Raw genomic sequence first — 6503 nt, forward strand, 5'->3', positions numbered from 1 at the left:
AATGATCAAAAAAGAGCTTTTTCTCTACTTTGGCAACAACTTCCAGTTCATAAGCACATACGTCACATGCTCAATCAGCTGAATTGACTGTCTTTTGCAGACTACTTTCTGAGCAATATAAAATCAAATGGACTTTGGAAGATATCACAGTAACTTCCTGCAACAGATGCTCTCACACTGAAAGTACTCTTAGACTCATCAGCTCCTTTGACGTACCCATGTGAGAGATTCTGAGGAGTGTCTGACTCTTGAGTTGGTTGACTGTAACCATGTACTTGCTTAAACTTATGCTATAAATCTCAAGGCCTGCTACTTGTAATGCCACTCTCACCAGATTCAGATCCACGCCATGCACTGCTGCTCTGCTGACGAGACTCTGACGGAGAATCCCCAGAGTGTGGCAAATAAGAAGCATCTAAGGAAAACACCACCGACAGAGACTCTGACGATGCTCAAAGCTTTGGAATAGGAGCCTATAGAGGTAAAGCCCAAGTTTAGCTAATGTGCAAGGCAGCCAGCAGTGCAGGGTCATAGGATGGCTCTGTTCCAAGACCCTCCAGGCATTCTGCAAGATAATGGCCAACTGGAGGCATTTCTCGGGGAGCTGAAGAGCCTGATCTGGGCGGCAGGCGACATACACCTGTGCTGCTTGGCAAAGCAGTGATAAAAGTGCAGTGGCCTTTGCACCTTGAACTGGAAAGGATACAGGATACATTTTCCCCTATTCGACCTGCTTGGAGCTCAAACAGTGTCGCCATCACTCTCGGGTTAAACTCATGCCTTCCCAAATACAACCCACATGGATATAAAGATCAGTTCCTAGCAGACTTTAGTAGCATGAGCAGGGAATGTCAACAGGACAGGGTGTGCAAGCACCGTTAGATCCTCTAGCTGCTAGTCTCCCCCACTGGGCACCAGCACCCTAGCACCCTTGTGGCTGGCTGCCTGGTGGGAAGTCACCATCACTGTTTCCTGCTGGAGCTGGACTGCTTTACACAGATGATTTACCATTCAAGTGGGCAGGGGCTTGTACCCATCCTCATGGACCAGAGATGGATCACATGCAATAAGCTAAAGAAGCCTGCCCAAGTCAACTCTACTGTCTCGACATGAGCCAGCAGTGCGCGCCCGCAGCCCAGAAGCATGCTGTGCGCATCAACAGAGGAGTGGGCAGCAGGTTGAGGGAGGGAATTGTCCTCCTCTACTCTGCCCTTGTGAGGCCCCACTTGGAGTACCGTGTCCAGGTCTGGGGCCCCCAGCACAAGAAGGCTGTTAATCTGTTAGAACAGGTCCAGAGGAGGGCCACGAAGATGATCAAGGGGCTGGAGCACCTCTCCTATGAAGAAAGGCAGAGAGAGATGGGGCTGTTCAGCCTGAAGAAGAGAAGGCTCTGGGGTGACCTCGTTGAGGCTTTTCAGTACTTAAAGGGGACTTATGAAAAAGATGGAGAGTGACTCTGCTCAAGTCAGACAATGACAGAATAAGGGAGAATGGTTTTAAACTAAAAGAGGGGGGATTTAGATTAGAGGTTAGGAAGAAATTCTTTGCTCAGAGGGTGGTGAGGCACTGGAACAGGTTTCCCAGAGAGCTTGTGGATGCCCCATTGCTGGAGGTGTTTGAGACCAGGTTGGATGAGCAACCTGATTTGGTGGACAGCGTCACTGCCTATGGCAGGGGGGTTGGAACTAGGTGACCTTTGAGGTCCCTTCCAACCTGAGACATTCTATGATTCTATGGTTCTAAAAAGAGCTGTGTAAAACATCTTTGAAAAATATCTGGCCCCAGCATAAGTATACTCTGCAGTGTACCTGTACCGCAGTCCTTTCTGGCACTTGACAGATGCTCTCTAGAATCCCATAGATGCTTTAAGCACTGAAGTTAAAGGTGTCGATATTGCACCCTTCCTTAGCAGTCCAGCAGTCAGACAGAAAAATCAAGCCTGTATACAGCCACAGTGGGAGAACCTTTCTGATCACCTCCCTTTTTCAGGACTAGGTTGCCTCCTCTTTTTTTTTTTCTTACTAATTAATTTATGACCTGCCTCCACCCCTCCTCTTACCACAGAGGCTTCTTCCCCTCCTCACCTGCTCTGTAACAGGAGCCTTCCAGTTGCTTTGATGGGTTATGGAAAGAAAGGCTATTCAGAAAGTCACCTTCTCAGCCAGGACCTACTGCCCAACTGCGATTGCTTCCAGTGACATTAGCTGAGAACAAAAGAGGCGTCTGAGTAAGTGTGTAGCTTGGATGCTCATTCAAGTGCAGCCCATCTTCAAATGACAGGTCTGTCCTACCAGCCTCTCTGCTTACCTGTCTGGTTAGGCAATCTGTTCCTTCTCCACTGAGATGCTTGGTGGTTTTCAGGCGGCAGGAAGCCATGGTAGGAAGGTCATTGCTGGAAAGAGAAGACACAAACAATACAAAGAGCTGCAAATCAAACTCCCTAAAGGAAAGATGCATTCACTTCCCTTTTGCCTTCCTGCAGCAAAGACCTGCAGAAATTGGTCTCTGGGTGGAGGAGCAGGATTAAGAGATGGCAAAAGGCCATCCCAGTCTCTTCAGGGCTAGCGTGATACAGCTTCTGCCTTAACCAAATAACCCACAAATGGAGTAGACATTAACCTACATGGCATAGAGATGTTATGCTAGGAGTGGAGAAAACACTCCTTCTATTTAATTTAACGCGACTCAATGCCCATCAGCAGAACAAACAGACATCTTAATGAGAAACGTGACCATAGCAAACGCAGGCTCCAACGCTCAGCCATGTCTTAGCAGAGGGACAGCAAAGAGGACTTTTCCTCCAAAGGATTAGAGTGCCAGCATTTCTGTTCAGCTATGTCTAGCATTTCTGAGAGTTCTCCTTTTACACAGAGGGCAGCAGAAACATTGCTGAACACATGGGCATTCCCTGTCACATGGCCCATTGGGTCCGGTGACATCTCTCTCAGCACGCCTAATGAAATAATTGCAGCATAACTGACAACACCATTTGAAAGCTGCACTTCTTGCCACGGATGTTTTCAAACACCTCTTGTCTCTGCTAATACTGGAAATGCTTTTGCTTCATCGCTAAGAACCTTGGCTTATTGATAAGCAAACACAATCCCAACCCATTATGTGAATGGAAGTTTATAATGGCTTTATTTTTTCACATATGAAGTGTTGTATAACCCCACCCATGAAAGACACCATTCCATTAGCCCTGTGGCAGAAAATTCACTGTGTGAAATAAATCACAGATGAAGGAAGGAAGGAAGGAAGGAAGGGAGGGAGGGAGGGAGGGAGGGAGGGAGGGAGGGAGGGAGGAAGGAAGGAAGGAAGGAAGGAAGGAAGGAAGGAAGGAAGGAAGGAAGGAAGGAAGGAAGGAAGGAAGGAAGGAAGGGAGGGAGGGAGGGAGGGAGAGAGGGAGGAAGGAAGGAAGGAAGGAAGGAAGGAAGGAAGGAAGGAAGGAAGGAAGGAAGGAAGGAAGGAAGGGAGGGAGGGAGGGAGGGAGGGAGGGAAGGAGGAAGGAAGGGAGGGAGGGAGGGAGGGAGGGAGGAAGGAAGGGAGGAAGGAAGGAAGGAAGGAAGGAAGGAAGGAAGGAAGGAAGGAAGGAAGGAAGGAAGGAAGGAAGGAAGGAAGGAAGGAAGGAAGGAAGGAAGGAAGGAAGGAAGGAAGGATATGTGGATGCTTTGATGACACACTGACATCTTACCTCTGCTGTAGCTGCCACTTCAGCAACGAGCAGTCTCCATCAAGTCTGCTTTGCTACACGTTAGCCTGAGGCCACTCTTCCATGTCACAGTATCCACGGGCAATTCACAGGGCACACTGATCTCTACAGGCATGTTCTGCTAATCCCAGCAGCATGGCTGATAACAACACTAGCATGCTGCAAATCCAACAGGGATTGCTTTTTCCAGTCTACCAGGACCACAGACTCTATCCCTTGTTTCTGGGATTAGCAGAAGAGTAGTAGGCTCCACAGCATCCCACATAAGCATTTAAGAAACCACTGACAAAGAGTTTGACTCCATTCTGGCCTCTGCAGTTTCTGGGGGTGGCTGATTCTTTTATCTGAGACATGTTAAGGACTGAACTTAACAGGATGTGTAATAGATAAGTGAAACGATGGCTCCAGCAACATCTGGGGTTCCTAGCCCAGACTGGCTGGGAACAGGCACTGTGAGGCCCAGGACAGGTAAATGCTTTCTGCCAAGCCTCAAAAGGTCAAGCCGAGACCTTGTATGAAGCAGGACTGAGGTCTAAAAGAATGTTGGCTGGCTGGTATGAATCAGTATCCCTCCTGCAGCGCGCAGGACCAAGAGACACCTTCCTGGTCACCGACAGTCACAGGTTTCACTGTCAAAAGGGAGCACTGCATGACAAAAGAAATCAGTGGGCAGGCTGGAAACATGTTTGAATTATGCTTTGTAGTTTGCTGTTCTTGGGGACATGTCCAGCAAAGCGACCAGCGTGCCAGAGTGGGAAGGAAATGTTACTCTTGTGTGCGGGTTTGTTGGCTTCTTTCAACCACACCCGTTCAGTAGCACAGACCTCTTCCTCTCTGGTTGCTCCATGGGTCTTGCCACAGTCAGGAGACTTTGAAGAAGCGACTCAGTCATCAGTGCTGAAGAGATTAATTGGAGCAGCTAGCTAGAGCTGCCAGCAGGGCATAAGCAGCCGTGGGACGTGGATGTAAAGAAGGAAGGCCTAGCTGGAGAGGTTGGTGGAGGGAAGAGTAAATAGCTGGAGGAGCTCCTGGGAAAGGAGCAGCTAATGAGAATGGCCAGGTTAGCAGGAGCAACTAGCTGCTGTCAGTTTAGGCCATGCTGCCCAGTGTGGCTCAAGACAGCTGTGCAACCTCCATGAGCTGTGGCAAGATGTTCTACGGGAGGAGGAAGAGACAGATAAAACTTCAGGGAAGAAGAGGACTTTACATTATCACCTGGCACTTCAGGATGGCTTAGGAAAGGTGGAATGGTTTATTGTACCATGTCGCCACGAATACATATCCTCAAAATGTTTGTGAAGTCCATTGTTCAACTGCTTCATTATGGCCGCATGGTTAAAGGAATCTAATGACAGTAACAAAGGTACCTGATGCTATAGTGAAGCATTAAGCACAGACTGTGTGGTGGTGACCTTGATGCTGTGCTCCTTCAGAGACTTAGAGGAGGGCTCACCAACAGCTTCTTTTCTCTACTGGAGTTCACCAGCTGCTAAGGTTAAATCTTACATCAAACATCTTGACTCCCAAGAAGATGCCTTCTTGAACTTCCCTTGTTGATTCCCACATGGTCCATCTGGGTTGACTTTGCTTGCTTCTCTCTGGGCAGAAAAGATGACCAACGGGTCTGAAGAGGGGCCAGGCCAGTGACTTGCAGCCATGCATCTTCTCCTGTCATTGCAACTAGCTAGGAGGTGCTGCTCAGATTGGTCCAGGGTAGAAGGAGCAGAGGACCTAAGCAGGAGATAGCGGGTGTGGAATTTCCTTCTAACTAGACAGGTTACAAGGTTGATGCTGCTGCTCTAAAAAGCAGAGCTGAGAGTGCGGTTTGCATTGGGCCACAAACTCAACAGTCCTTGACAGTGCTCCATGCTTGTACTTCACTGGTGCTCACGAGTGTCTGTCTCAGTTCATGCTCACTGAAGACAAGGCAAGGAAACTCACATCATAAGGACTTGCAGAAAGTGAGGTAGAATCTATTTCCAGCGTGTGTGAATGCCCTCTCCTCTCTGGGGAATGTCAGCACTCCAACACAACGCCCACACAGTACTGCTGCGCAGGAATGCCTGTTTTCAGAGATTTCTCTCATTCTGTCTCTTCTGGTTGTGCTGTGCTTTGCTTCTAGTCCCAGTGGGCTCCAGGCTCTGTAGCAATGAAAACAGAAGTGACAGAAAGTCAGTGGCTGACAGGACCCTTTTGAACCGACAGAAAGGTAAGGAGGCGCATCTGGCACCACTTACCGCCTCAGTGGTGGGAGTAGCACTACTCGATGGAGAGGCTGTGTAGTTTTTGGCTAAGCTCACTACACAAAAGTATTTTCAGCATGAAGACTGAACCCCCTTATGCAACAGTCTGGAGAATTTTGCTTGGAGTATTTTTCATTCTAAGTCTGAATGAAAGTCAGCTCCTTACCTCTCCCCTCAACTCCACCCATGGTCAGTTGGGTGCACAGTATTTATACAGCAATTGTCTTGGAATTATTGTCATCCTCTAACTTCTGCATGTGAATGGAAATCAGAGATTGCCCAGGGAGGCTGGATTTCAGATACACCCCTGAAGCGCGTTTCCCACTGACTGGCTCTGGTCTCCTCCATGGCAGAGTGCAATCAATGTGTTTCCATCAACCTCCCCATGACCTGTGCAGGGAGCCCCAGGGACAGCTCTGGGCTTGGGCTCCTGGCTGGGGCCCAGGACACCCAAAAGACGGGTGCTGCAGTGCCAGAGCCCTCCTTGGAACAAGCTCTTCAAGCACAGGACAGTGCCTGGTGCTGGCTATTGGATCGTTTTTCTAACC

The 6503-nt window shown here is 48.9% G+C and overlaps 1 long non-coding RNA gene across 1 annotated transcript in view; it reads right to left on the bottom strand.

Moving 5' to 3' along the window:
- Window positions 1-6503, bottom strand: part of LOC308180161 — a 49016-nt gene that overhangs the window by 12166 nt on the left and 30347 nt on the right. The window contains exons 3-5 of the long non-coding RNA XR_013940783.1: window positions 3695-5853; window positions 2308-2392; window positions 2085-2204 (exon numbers count right to left, since the gene is read on the bottom strand). This is a non-coding gene — a long non-coding RNA (uncharacterized lncRNA). The remainder of the gene's footprint in view (window positions 1-2084; window positions 2205-2307; window positions 2393-3694; window positions 5854-6503) is intronic.

Source organism: Anser brachyrhynchus, assembly GCF_964034855.1.
Source record: "Anser brachyrhynchus genome assembly, chromosome: 18".
Taxonomy (NCBI): domain Eukaryota; kingdom Metazoa; phylum Chordata; class Aves; order Anseriformes; family Anatidae; genus Anser; species Anser brachyrhynchus.